A 13,080-nucleotide genomic window follows, 5' to 3' on the forward strand; every position below is an offset into this window, starting at 1 on the left:
CCATCAGTAGGAAAGGAGTAGCATGCACATACACTTTGTTTTTCCGGGTGTCTGGATAAAAATCTGATCCTGCAGAATTAAAAACAGGCACTATTAAACTTTCCATAATTTTGCACAAGGTCCTCAACAGTGCAAGCTTATAGTACATTTCAGTTTTTAAAAAGGGCAGATCTGGTGTGTAGCCCACCTCCACAAAAAATTACATTGCATGGGTTTTCATGTTTTTTTACTTCGGTAAACAACAAAACCACCAGTTACAGAAACACAAATTTCAGGAAGTGTCTGTGAATACTAGTTGTCCTATGATTTGATTGTAGCTTTGATGGGATTCCCTTGTAAAAATTATGAAGAACTGTGCCTCAGGTTCATGTATTTGTGCCACGTCAGCTTTTGAAAGCACCTGGACCCATAATTTTTTTATGGTTCAGTCAGTGGAGATGAATGTGATCTGTGATATGATGGCTGTTGGGTGGGAGGAGATTCTTTGAAAATAGTATGTAATTTGAAGAGAACATTTATGAATCCAAGTTGTTGGGGTGGGGACTGCAGGCACCTTCTCTCTCTCCTGTAGGACCTCACTTTCTTCTCTGTTCCTACCTCAAGACTCCTAGATCATTCCCCTTCATTCCCACCTTGACGGTCCGCTTTCTGTGCTGCTGCTCAGGTACATAAAGTTAAAGGAGGAAGTCGCAAAACATATTTTATTTACCACATTCTCTTGCAGCTTTATGTACTTTTAAAGGGATGAAAGGTAATTCACCCTCACCACCCTATTATTAACTGAGCCCTGGCGTGGGGAGGTGTAGATGTTCTGCTAATGCCAGGAGACGTATTCAGGGGTCCCATTGCACCATGACCACCACTTGCAGATGTGCCCCGAAGTTTCATATTTGATCCTCCAGAGGGCCCTGTCCAGGACAGGTAATCCATTCCCAAAATCACACAGACCACCAGCAATCATCATTTCTGTATTGTCTGGATTTACGTTAATCAGAAAACAAAAATGGCACCTCTTTTTTTAGCCGCTTAGTCATCAACCTCTAATCCAGAACAACATGGAAATAGTTTTTCAAAGAAGCCATTGTATTCTCAAGTCTGAGAATTAAAGCTTTTGGTTGTCGGGTTACACTGTGCCTTCGCATTGGTGTACAGAACATTGAAGGGGCTAAAATATAACCTGGTGGGATCTCTCTACTTACTACTTCCCAGGTTATAAAGCAGACACCATCTACTCAAATCTCCTGTATTTTGATGCACCATCCTTGAGGATACTCCTGATAGATCTGGTGGTCAGATGTATGAAAAGCAATGAAGTAGTCTAGAAGACAGGGTCACATTCGCCCATCTCCCTACATGAGTACTGCCTACTAAAGCAGCTTCTGCCCCAGATACTGGTCACAACCCAGAATTATCTGGATCCAGAAAATTGGTTTCTTGCAAAGAATGCTTCGAGCTGTCACATCTAAATACTGAACTTCAAAGAAACAAAAAAGGTTTGTATGATATTACTTGGTTGAAAAGAGAGGTTTCTTTAGCAATGATGACTAACTCTTCTCATCCACCTGTGGTTGGTAGTCGTGAGATACAATAGCACACAGCAAAGTAGGAAACTCACATGGTCAGATTGCAGCAAGGTTAGGCAGGGTATTAAGATGACTGACAATGACAGCTCCCAGCAACCAACTTGTTGCAATAGGGGCTTAGGAATGGAAGCCTTAAAAGCTGCTTGACTCAAGTCATGAAGAACCTCTGGCCTGAAGATTGGTGCTCCTCTTTAGCTCTGTGGTCTGTTGCCCATTGTTTCCCGTACTATTGGACTGGCAAGGTGGTGTTTTGTTTTGTTTTAAAAGAGCAGATAGGGAAATAATCAGTATACAGAATCACATTTCAAAATGGAGTCATACCTCTCTGCTTCAGGCCATGTTAGAAAATACCGAAAGACCAGGCCAAATTGTTTTATGTATGCAACCACGGCTGCCAGGATGTTACTTGCCCAGAGGTTACTGTCCCAACAAAGGAAGAATGGCAAGTAAAGTTAATGGACTATGCAGAAATGGCAAAACCACAGGAAGATTAAGAAATCAAGAACTTTCAGCAAAGAATGGGGATTATTTTTTTAAAAATGTAAACAAATACATTAGCAGAATTAATTTAAAATCTAGCAGTTAAAATGTGGCTTTGGAAGAAGAATAAAGAGTAATGAAAGGAGTTAAGGAAGAGATGCAGCTTTGCAAATGCTTGTATAGGGAACCAAGGAAAGGGAGGAGGGAAGTCTAAACTGTATTTGATGGTTATGTTAATTTGAAAAACTGAAAAATAAAACCTAAAAAAAAAAGAAATTGCTTTAACCCTTTAATTGTTAAAGTGGCTAATGCCTCTCTAACTTTTTCGGTCACTTACTTGAATGATCTTGGTCTCATCCACACTAAAAGTGAAATAAGATTGCACTAGAAAAATGAACTGCCTTACAAAACCCACAGCCGCTTGTAGGCTGCCGAAGAGTCTTGAGAATAATAACTAAAATATTGCAGCAATTAATTTAAGTGATTGGATGCTGGGGATGGTTTAGTATAATTGCATACAGGTAGTAATTTATTAAGGTGGCTGTTTCTTTTGGCATATGTCAAAAAGGTCAGAGTTTATACCTTTTTTTTGGACATTAACCTAGTCTTCTGAAACTCAGAAATTCTACTTTTTGGTCATTAATTTCATACATGCTGTGATGGTGACAATTAACCCACTTAATAAAGGTCAAGTTTCAATTTTTTCCAATTTCTGGAACACTTAACTTTATTCCTTCTTGAAAATGGGCAGATTACTGAATGATAAATAGCTATTAAATGAGTGCAGGAATGCAGCTCTGCTGACAGGATAGCTGCTGAACAGTTGGCAACGAAAGGAGTAGGATTACTGTATCTTAACAGAAAGGTAGAGGAAAGGAGGAAAGGGGTCTTCCTTCCATAGCTCTATTTTTTTTAAAAAATACTGTAATTTAACACAAAGCATACCGGTTTCAGTTTTAGACAAGGCTGCGGGTGGTTTCAGATGACTATTTTGACAATCGTCGGCACTTAACGTGGAAAAATTCTAGTCAGAAATAAGGTGGGGATTTGGCTACATTTACGGATTTCTACTCTGGCAGTCCAGGAAAAAGAAATAGAATCAGGGCTGTCTTAAGCATATGCGGCACCGGGGTGCAAAGATCTGCCCGGTGCCCCCCCCAAGTTGCCCAGTCCCAGGCGCGCAGGAGAGCGGAGCTGGTCAGCCGCCTCAGCATCTCGCTGGCTCGGTCGCCCCCAAACTCACTGCAGAGCCGCCCGCAGCAGAAGATCCCGCCGCGGTGCTCTGACCAACGGGCGGGCTCTTCCCCGGATTCAACTCTCGGGCCTCGGACTCTTAGCCTTGCACCCCTGAGAGCCTGGCGACCAGGTGCCCTGCACCCTTAGTGCCTATGAGGAAGAAGAAGAAGAAGAAGAAGAAGAAGAAGAAGAAGAAGAAGAAGAAGAAGAAGAAGAAGAGTTGTAGTAGTAGTAGTAGTAGTTTGGACTTGATATCCCGCCTTTCACTCCCTTTAAGCAGTCTCAAAGCAGCTAACAATCTCCTTTCCCTTCCTCCCCCACAACAAACACTCTGTGAGGTGAGTGGGGCTGAGAGACTTCAGAGAAGTGTGACTAGCCCAAGGTCACCCAGAAGCTGCATGTGGAGTGGGGAAGCGAACCCGGTTCACCAGATTATGAGTCCACTGCTCTTAACCACTACACCACACTGGCTCAGACGGCCCTGAATAGAATTCTATAACGGAGGAAGCTGTGATCCACCAGATTGCCTGCACTCCCAACTCCTGTCATTTCTGATCATTTGCCATGTAGACTGGGGTTGATGCGAACTGGAACTCGGCAACAACTGGTGGGATCCAGTTTCCCCACTCCAGCCCTAGAGAGTTGCATGTTGTGGTGGTTGGCATCCACCTGTCTCGAGAGACAATGAAGTGCACCTCTGGGGGTGCTGTTTTAAGAGCACCAAAGTGACCTCTCTGGGGCGCAAGCCTGGGCAGTGTGTCTGGAGGTCCTGGGATGCACAGACAACAAGATCCCTCTCTCTCGGCCTCTCTGATGTGGTCCAAAGGAAAGGAGAGTAATACGTTTGGCACCAGCTTGTATGCAGGAGTTGCCAGAAGGAAGCGTTCCAGGTGCCATGGTTTAGGTTGATAGTATCTTAACTATAAAGGGACGTGGGTGGTGCTGTGGGTTAAACCACAGAGCCTAGGACTTGCTGATCAGAAGGTCGGCGGTTCGAATCCCCGTGAAGGGGTGAGCTCCCGTTGCTCGGTCCCTGCTGCTGCCAACCTAGCAGTTCAAAAGCACGGCAAAGTGCAAGTAGATAAATAGGTACTGCTCAGGCTGGAAGGTAAACGGCATTTCCGTGCACTGCTCTGGTTCGCCAGAAGTGGCTTAGTCATCCTGGTCACATGAGCCAGAAGCTCCCTCAGCCAATAAAGCGAGATGAGCGCCGCAACCCCAGAATCGGCCACGACTGGACCTAATGGTCAGGGGTCCCTTTACCCTTTACCGTTATCTTAACTGTAAGAACTAGCTAAGCAGCACAACAGGTGAAGGATAACCAGGAGGTTAATATTCTCTCTAGATATATAAATTTAAAACAAGGTTGGAGTGTATGGAGTTATGCAACCCCTGAGCCAAGGAGATAAGTAACTGCAACCTTTAGGAGACATCTGAAGGCATCCCTGTATAGGGATGTTTCTTAATGTTTAATGTTTTATTATGTTGGAAATTGCCCAGAGTGGCTGGAGGATGATGATGATGATGATGATGATGATGGAATAAGACATCCCTATTCTCATCAGATAAATGTTGGAGGGTATGGCGTATTTGTTGGCAAGGGCTCCCATCAAATATTTCTCTTTTGTCAAAAGCTGGCCAAATCTCACTAGCCAGCAGCTGGTCCTGTTTTTACTGTACCTTCTTAATTCTCTCACCATCCGTGCTATATATGCGTATCTCACCTCAGAGTGTGAATTTTTTCAGTTCATTATGTTCTGAACTGTTATTTAATTGAAGCTTTGGATGGCAAGTCAGTAGGTAGAGCATTGGAGAGAGCCATTTAAAATACTCCCAACAGTGTGCACTTTTTGAAAGAGGTGACTCAGTCGAAAATTAGGTAATGGCCTCTTGCCTGTGGCAATGTGCTCTCAGTTTCAAATTTCCTTGCAAGAGAGCCCAGTGCTTAAGCTGCCTGAAAGCTGTGACTCGCCTCACCTCAGTATATATATATTTTGCAATCTTACCCCTGTATGGTAGGGCTACAATAAGGAAGCCCTCAAGGCAGTTTACGCTAAAGTCCCCATAAACAAAGCAACTTGTTTTGAAGTAGTTCATCAAATAATAAAAACAAAAGCAGGGATTGGGAGCTTTTCTCAGCCTGAGGCCCACTTTATTTCTGGGCAATATTCCGGCGGCCAACATGCCAGTGGAGGGCAGAGCAATAAATGCAAATTTTACCTTTGTATAGTAGGCTGGTTTCTCCATACCATCCCATATCCCTCTCTATCCTCCAAGGAAGGAACAGCCATGAGGAGAGAGGGGGGTCTGTGGTTTGAGGAGAGTCCTGTGGGCCAGATAGGTAAGCATGGAGGCCACGGTCGGGTCTCCACACCTCTGTAAACACCTGGTTTACAGAGCAACTGTATGTATGAAATATAGTTCCAAAAGCCCTTCTGGGAAAATAGTTTCCACCATTTTTTTGAAAAACCGTGGCAGAGCAAGCCTGACAAGCTCTACCAGGAAGCATATTTCAAGGAAGGGGCCACAGTCAACAAGGCCATGCTCCCTTTTCTCACTGGACTTTCCCATACCCTCCATCATTTCTCCGATGAAAATGTTGTTGTTTAGTCGTGTCCGACTCTTCGTGACCCCATGGACCAGAGCATGCCAGGCACTTCTGTCTTCCACTGCCTTGGTCAGACTCATGTTTGTAGCTTCGAGAACACTGTCCAGCCGATGAAAATATTGATGTCCTATTCCATAACAACAACAATTTTATTATTTATACCCTGCCCATCTGATTGGGTTACCCCAACCACTCTGGGCATTTTCCAAAACATAATAAAACATTAAGAAACTTCCCTATACATGGCTACCTTCAGCTGCCTTCTAAAGGTTGTATTGTTACTTATCTCCTTGGCTCAGGGGGGGTCACATAACTGCATACCTTCCAATATTTCTCTAATGAAAATAGGGACGTCCTGAGGAAAAACAGGACATTCCAGGATCGAATCAGGAACTGGGATGGCTTCTGTAAATCTGGAAATTAGGGACACTTGGAGGGTCTGCTTTTTTGAGGATGTTCCCTGAAGTATCCTGTACCTAGATTATGAAGGCCTTTAAAGTTTAAAGCCAGCACTTGGAAGCTGGGTGCTGGGAACAACTATAGAAGCTATCAAAATACCTTTTGAAATCTGTGTTAAACATGCTCTATTTGAATAGCGCCCATGTAAGGAGAGACCCAAGGGACGCGGGTGGCGCTGTGGGTTAAACCACAGAGCCTTGGACTTGCTGATCAGAAGGTCGGCGGTTCGAATCCCCGTGACGGGGTGGGCTCCTGTTGCTCGGTCCCTGCTCCTGCCAACCTAGCAGTTCGAAAGCATGTCAAAATGCAAGTAGATAAATAGGTACCGCTCCAGCGGGAAGCTAAATGGCGTTTCCGTGCGCTGGTCTGGTTCGCCAGAAGTGGCTTAGTCATGCTGGCCACATGACCCGGAAGCTGTACGCCGGCTCCCTCAGCCAATAAAGTGAGATGAGGTCTGCAACCCCAGAGTCGGCCACGACTGGACCTAATGGTCAGGGGTCCCTTTACCTTTACCTTTAAGGAGAGACCCATTAGGGTAAAAAAAAAGCTAAGGTGGTTACTACCTAAGCCAGGGTAGGGAAATCCATGTGACAAATGTTATTTTAACATTTTTACAGTTGCCTTGTTTCACAAGCACTTAAACCTCTCCTTCATCCAGGCAAGTAAAAGGGGCATATTCCAGCCAGGCAAAAACTCTTGAGGTGTGAAGTAGGGGAAGTGATGGCTGTGGCTTGGAGAGAATTTCAACTGCCCAACAGCATCCTGGAAGATAATATTCAGGCAGTAGGCTTGAAGTTCCCCACCCATCATTTAAGGCTGATTCACATTAATGTACTTAACACAATGTACACCAACGCACAGTTAGTGTTCATTGATACTGATTCAGCCCCCAGTTCACCCACAAATGACTTGAAGATATTAACAAGGGGGAAATAATACGGGAATGATTGGGGCACCAGGCTTAAGGTTTCATTCCAACTCCTCCGCCAAAGAAGAAAGCTGGGTTTTTTTAAATGTTGAGGGTGGTTGTTTCCCCCCACAAGAGGTCCATGTCTTCTTCCCCACCCCAGGCGCCCTGATTTTCTGAGATTTGAGGGCAGGAAGATGCATTAAAGTTATTACCAGCCCTGGAAATGTAGCTCTGTGGTCTTGGATTAAGCCTACAAACTGCTCCAGCCCTTTCAGCTTCAGTGGGAAAACCGCTTCGTAATCTCTAGTAATGACCCACTCTAACGAAAGAAAAAGCGCTTGTTAAAGGTCATTTTTAGCTGAGCGGAGAATACTGTTTCCTCTCCCAAGTGCTGTCATCTTTCACTTTAATTAATCTCCAAAGTGCAGGCTGATGGCAGTGGCTTCAAATACCGTAACACTGGGAGACTGGACTTCCAGTGACATTTTTATTGAAAAAATGTAAATCATATTTTGCTAGCGCTGTAATATAGGTGTTCATTAGCAAGAGCTAAATTGCCGCAGCACACCTGTGGAAGTGCATCTGGTGCCTCCTGAATCTCAAATGAGATGGTGATAATCAGCAGTTTCAGAGCAACAATACTGGCCGAATTGGGTTGCCGTCAGAAGACTTACATTTGAAGTGGTCTTTATATTGGCTCTTGTCTGTCTGGCCCAGGGATGGAGAACCTAGGCTCTTCTAGGTGCTAAGGGCATAAGAAGAGCCTGCTGGATCCTGAGCCTATGGCCCATCCAGTCCAGCAACATGTTTTCACAGTGGCCAACCAGGTTTTGTCAGATTATTACTCCAGTCAACACCCAGCAAGCATAGCCAAGGGTCAGGGATGACAGAAGTCGCAGTTCAGCAACATCTGGAGGGCCACAGATCCCTCATCGTTGGTTCAACGACACAGCTCATGGCTCCTCAGCAAATGCAGGAGAAATTGCACCCGTGAAAGTCTCCCACAGTGCATGTGAAGCCTCTGCACCCCTGCTATCACTAGGAATAACACCCCCCATCATTGGATGTGAGACAAGTCGGCCCTTCAAGTCCCGGATATACAGAAGTCGTTCTGGTTTCTCATTTGACCCCGGAATGTCCCGCTTTTCCTTAGGACTGTCAGGAGCTCAGCCTACACTTGAGTAGGACCCTGGCAGAGACACATGCCCAATTGGCATGTTCTCTCCCTCCTGGTCAATCATTCGGGAGCTTCAAAAGCTTTCTTCAGCCCAAACATCACAGCGACCGATGCCAACCAACACCGGCACACTTAGGGATCCACAGAGTTTGCGCATCATGCGTAACAGACCTCAGCAACTCAGCATTTTGGCTAATCTACTTTATTTACATATAAACACACACGGAGCACTGCAACATGGCTCCCTCTCTTTCTAGCATCAGACTGCAAAGAGAAAAATAACAAAGGACAATAGTCCCACTTCATAGAACACAGTAACACAAACATCCTGTCTCTGTCACTTCCCACTCTGCAGAGTCAAAACATATACCGTCATGTGAAAGACAACAATCCCATGACTGCAGTCACGGTGCAGGAATTCTAACAAGGACATCCCTATTTTCATCAGAGAAATGTTGGAGGGTGTGGAGTTACGTGACCCCTGAGTCAAGGAGATACAACTGTTAGAAGACATCTGAAGGCAGCCCTGTACAGGGAAGTTTTTTAAAAATGTTTAATGTTTCATTATGTTTTTATATATGTTGGAAGCTGCCCAGAGTGGCTGGGGCAACCCAGTCAGATGGGTGGGGTATAAATAATAAAGTTGTTGCTGTTCTTATGGAATAGGACGTCCCTATTTTCATCAGAGAAATGTAAGAGGGGATGCAAGGGCAGTCTCAAGTCACATCCACACCATACGTTAAAAGCACATGGCGTCCCCGCAAGAATCCTGTCATTTACCCATCAGACAACTACAATTCCCCAAACTCTTAGCAAACTATGTTTATCAGCTAAGTCCTGAGTGCCTGTATGTAAAAAAATGAGGTAGGTGGTGGTATGTCAATGTTGATAAGAGTGCTTTAGGTGTCAGCACAAAATGGCTGCCATGGGCGGCAAAATAAGTGCTGGCACAATTTACTGGGTGGGTGGCTGATTGAAAAAAGGTTGGATTATTCCCAGCAGAGAGATGTCATTCTTTGGCACAATCCTTTTAATTGTTAATGCAGGGAGATGAACCTGGGACTTTTATACATTAAAAGAAAGAGAACATATTCTGCTACTAAGCTTTGTACACGCTTGCAGTCCCCTTGTATAGTCCCAGGACTTCAAAAGAAACAAAGCGATGAACACTGACGTCTTGAGAAGCACCTGCAGCATCTTATATCTTGTATACAAAACTAGAAGTAGAACTCTGCAAGAGAGTTCATAAAAATAAAAATGCTGCAGGATAAATTATGCATACATGTTCAGTTTGCATACTTCAGTTGGCAAGTTGCAGGATTCAGAGTGGAATGTGAATATTTATTCCTTTAGCATGAAGAGCCCAGAGCCTTGCAAACGATCTCTTTGCTTATTTGGGCAAGGGTTGTTGTTTGTTTGTGCTAGCGTTGGTTTGGGGCATGAGCCAGCCAACAAATTAAGTACTTTGCAACTGTAAACACATGTTTAATTGTCCCATTGAAATCAATGGAATTTAAAAACAGCATTAAGTTTGGGCTGGACATTTTTTGGCTTCACATTTTTAAGAATATGTTTTGTTATTAATGTCCCCAGTGCAGCTGTAGTTATAAACTGATAGTCTTGCGGATAGGAAAGAGGAAACTGCCTTATATTGAGTAAGACCATTGGCCCAACTAACTAAATATTGTCTACAGAAGGAGAAGAAAGCCTTTGGCGCTTCAGAGGGTTTTGAACTACAACTTCCATTGGCACTGGTCAATGACTGAGGCTGGTGGAGTCCATCAACAGGTGTTCTTGAACTACAACCCCCATCACTCCTGGCCACTGCTATGCTGGCTCAGAATGATGGGAGTTGTAGTCTTTAACAACATCTAGGAACCCAAGGTTGAGAAAGGCTGGCTTGGAGTGTCAAAATCCCAGGAATATGAAACCTGACTACATAAGGCAGTCAGTAATTTTGTGCAACTTCTTTGGCTGCAAGAGTTTAGGAGAGGGAGCTGAAATCTGCGGTTTTGGGGGAGGATGGAGAAGGGAGAAGCTATATGCCAGAAGATATGACCAAGAACCTGCTAATCTACCTCAGGTCACACGCACAGCTGTAAAGAGAAAGAAGTTAGAGAAAGGTGCTAAAAATGAGAAATAGTCTCCCAGTCCACACTTGATTGGTTGATGTGCTACTGTTATGCCATTCAGGAGACAGCAAGATTTCAATTTGCTATGAAACGTTGGGCAGGCTATGGCGAGAACCAGCATGGTACAATGGTTATAGCTGCGGTCCCCAGTCTAGTGCCCTCTAAATATTGTTGGACTCGTAATGCCTGTCAGCCCAGGCAACATAGCCAATGCCCAGCAACATTTGAAAGCACCAGAGCCTACAATTGAGACCCAGGTTCAAATTTTCTCTCTGATTGAAGCTCATTGGGTGACTGCTTCTCATCCTAATCATAAAATGGTTAAGCAGGAAGAGCCCTGAGGTTCTTGAGAAAGGTGGAACAAAATAGGAGGTGATAGAGTTGGCTCGTGGGTCATGGGTCATGGGTTGGAGCCCCATGTTGGGCAAAAGATTCCTGCATTGCAGGAATGAGCCCCGTGGTCCCTTACAACTCTGTGTTTCTATGATATTTCTGTGGAACCAAGCTAAGTTAGTTGCACTTAACTCCCACTGAAATCAGTAAGCCACTCATTGCGTAAGTCCTATTGATTCAAATAGGAACTAAGGGCAACTTAGACTGGATACATCCCAACATAGCAAGTAGTGGCCCCATGAGCAGATGTGCTTCTGCATTTGCATCAGTGCAGTGGTGTGGTGTGGGAGGGCACAGGGTTCATGGCCCCGGGTGCAAAATTGTTTTTGTTGTTTAGTCGTCTTAGTTGTGTTCGACTCTCCATGACCCTGTGAACCAGAGCATGCCTTGGAAACTCTCACTTCCTTTTCAGAGCTTCTCCTTTTTTTATGTCCATGGAGTTTTCTTGGCAAAATACTGGAGTGGTTTGCCAGTTCCTTCTCCAGGTGGATCACATTTAGTCTAAACTCTTGGCTATGACCTGTCCGTCTTGGGTGGCCCTGCACGGCATAGCTCAAAGCTCCTCTGAGTTATTCAAGCCCCTTCGCCACAACAAGGCAGTGTGATCCATGAAAGGGGCAAAATTGTTAGAGGCCGCAAAATTTCATCACCCAGTGCTGCCTCAATACAGCTGTGCACTTCTGTTGCTGAGCTCCACTGACAACAGCTGCTCCATGCAAACCAAGAAGTGACCTCTCCATACAAGAGAACAACTCTTCTTTTCTTATCTCTGCAGCTACAATTTCCTGGATGACACAGACAGTGTTAGGCAGTTGAAGGTACATGCATATGCCATCTGTTTTCCTCCCACCCCCTCCGCACGGTCCCGGGAGCCAGCAACCCACTCTACACCACTGCACCAATGCAGTTCAGTACAATGTACATGGACATTGCAGTGTGCACTCAGATTCACACTGGTATTGCATGGAAGGGCAGTTGTGCATGCAAATATTTCTCACAGTATTAAGGCAAATATATTTAACTGTTACCCTTTTATATATTTCTCAGTGGTTTTGTCTACCCCGTGTCTGAGGACAGGGCAGGTTAAATGGAATATTGGCTCACTCTTTTTTAAAAAATAAAGATTAATTGCAAAAATATAAATCCAGGTATATATCCCTGCAACCCCAATGTTGGCAAGACTGTGGACACACACACACACACACACACACACACAGAGAGAGAGAGAGAGAGAGAGAGAGAGAGAGAGAGAGTGATCTGTCTCTTCTTGGGGGCTGCTTGCTTGATATCTGGCCCAAATGCCGTGAATGAAAGCAGGTTTCCATGTATTGTGGCTAAAGGTGCAATTAAAGAAGAAATACTAGCAAGCTCTTTGAACTGTGACATATCTGCAGAGCCTTCAATTAGAGCCACCGTTACTTCTGCTTTCACGCAGCTTAAATCATCAGCCTTTGAACTGATTTATGCAGAGGAAAAGTTGCACTAAAATAATCATTTTTTCTGCAAAGAGTGATGAGCCTTCCTGGCTGGAGAGGTGTAAAATTCATTTGAAAGATATATTGTCTGGACATTCTCAGGTTTCTAAATATGCAGCGTCAATAAACCTGTGTGGTCACAGGGCATTTAGAGAAGGGCTTAAGTACCATCTGTGAAGGTTTGAGCTCTGCAGCAAATAAGTTATTTTAGGCTATTCAAAGCCAGTTTCAGTCACAGGAAGCGGAGGGAGGGGACCATGGTCACAGAGCCACGGTTGCTAACTCTTTCTCTGAATCCCGAAAGGCAGGAGAGACTATTCTGTCAAAACATCGTTGAAAAGGGCCATAGCTTAGTAGCAGAAGCATGCGTTTTGTATGCAGAAGGTCCTTTGCCCAACCCCTCACATGTCCAGGTAGCGCTGAGAAAGAATTCTGTCTAAAATCCTGCAAAACAGGGGATTTGTAGAGTTGGAAGGGATCCTGAAGATCATCTAATCCAGGCATAGGCAAACTCGGCCCTCCAGATGTTTTTTGAGACTACAATTCCCATCATCCCTGACCACTGGTCCTGTTAGCTAGGGATGATGGGAGATGTAGTCCCAAAACATCTGGAGGGCCAAGTTTGCC

This window comes from Podarcis cretensis (assembly GCF_951804945.1).
Source record: "Podarcis cretensis genome assembly, chromosome: 1".
In the NCBI taxonomy this organism is placed as follows: domain Eukaryota; kingdom Metazoa; phylum Chordata; class Lepidosauria; order Squamata; family Lacertidae; genus Podarcis; species Podarcis cretensis.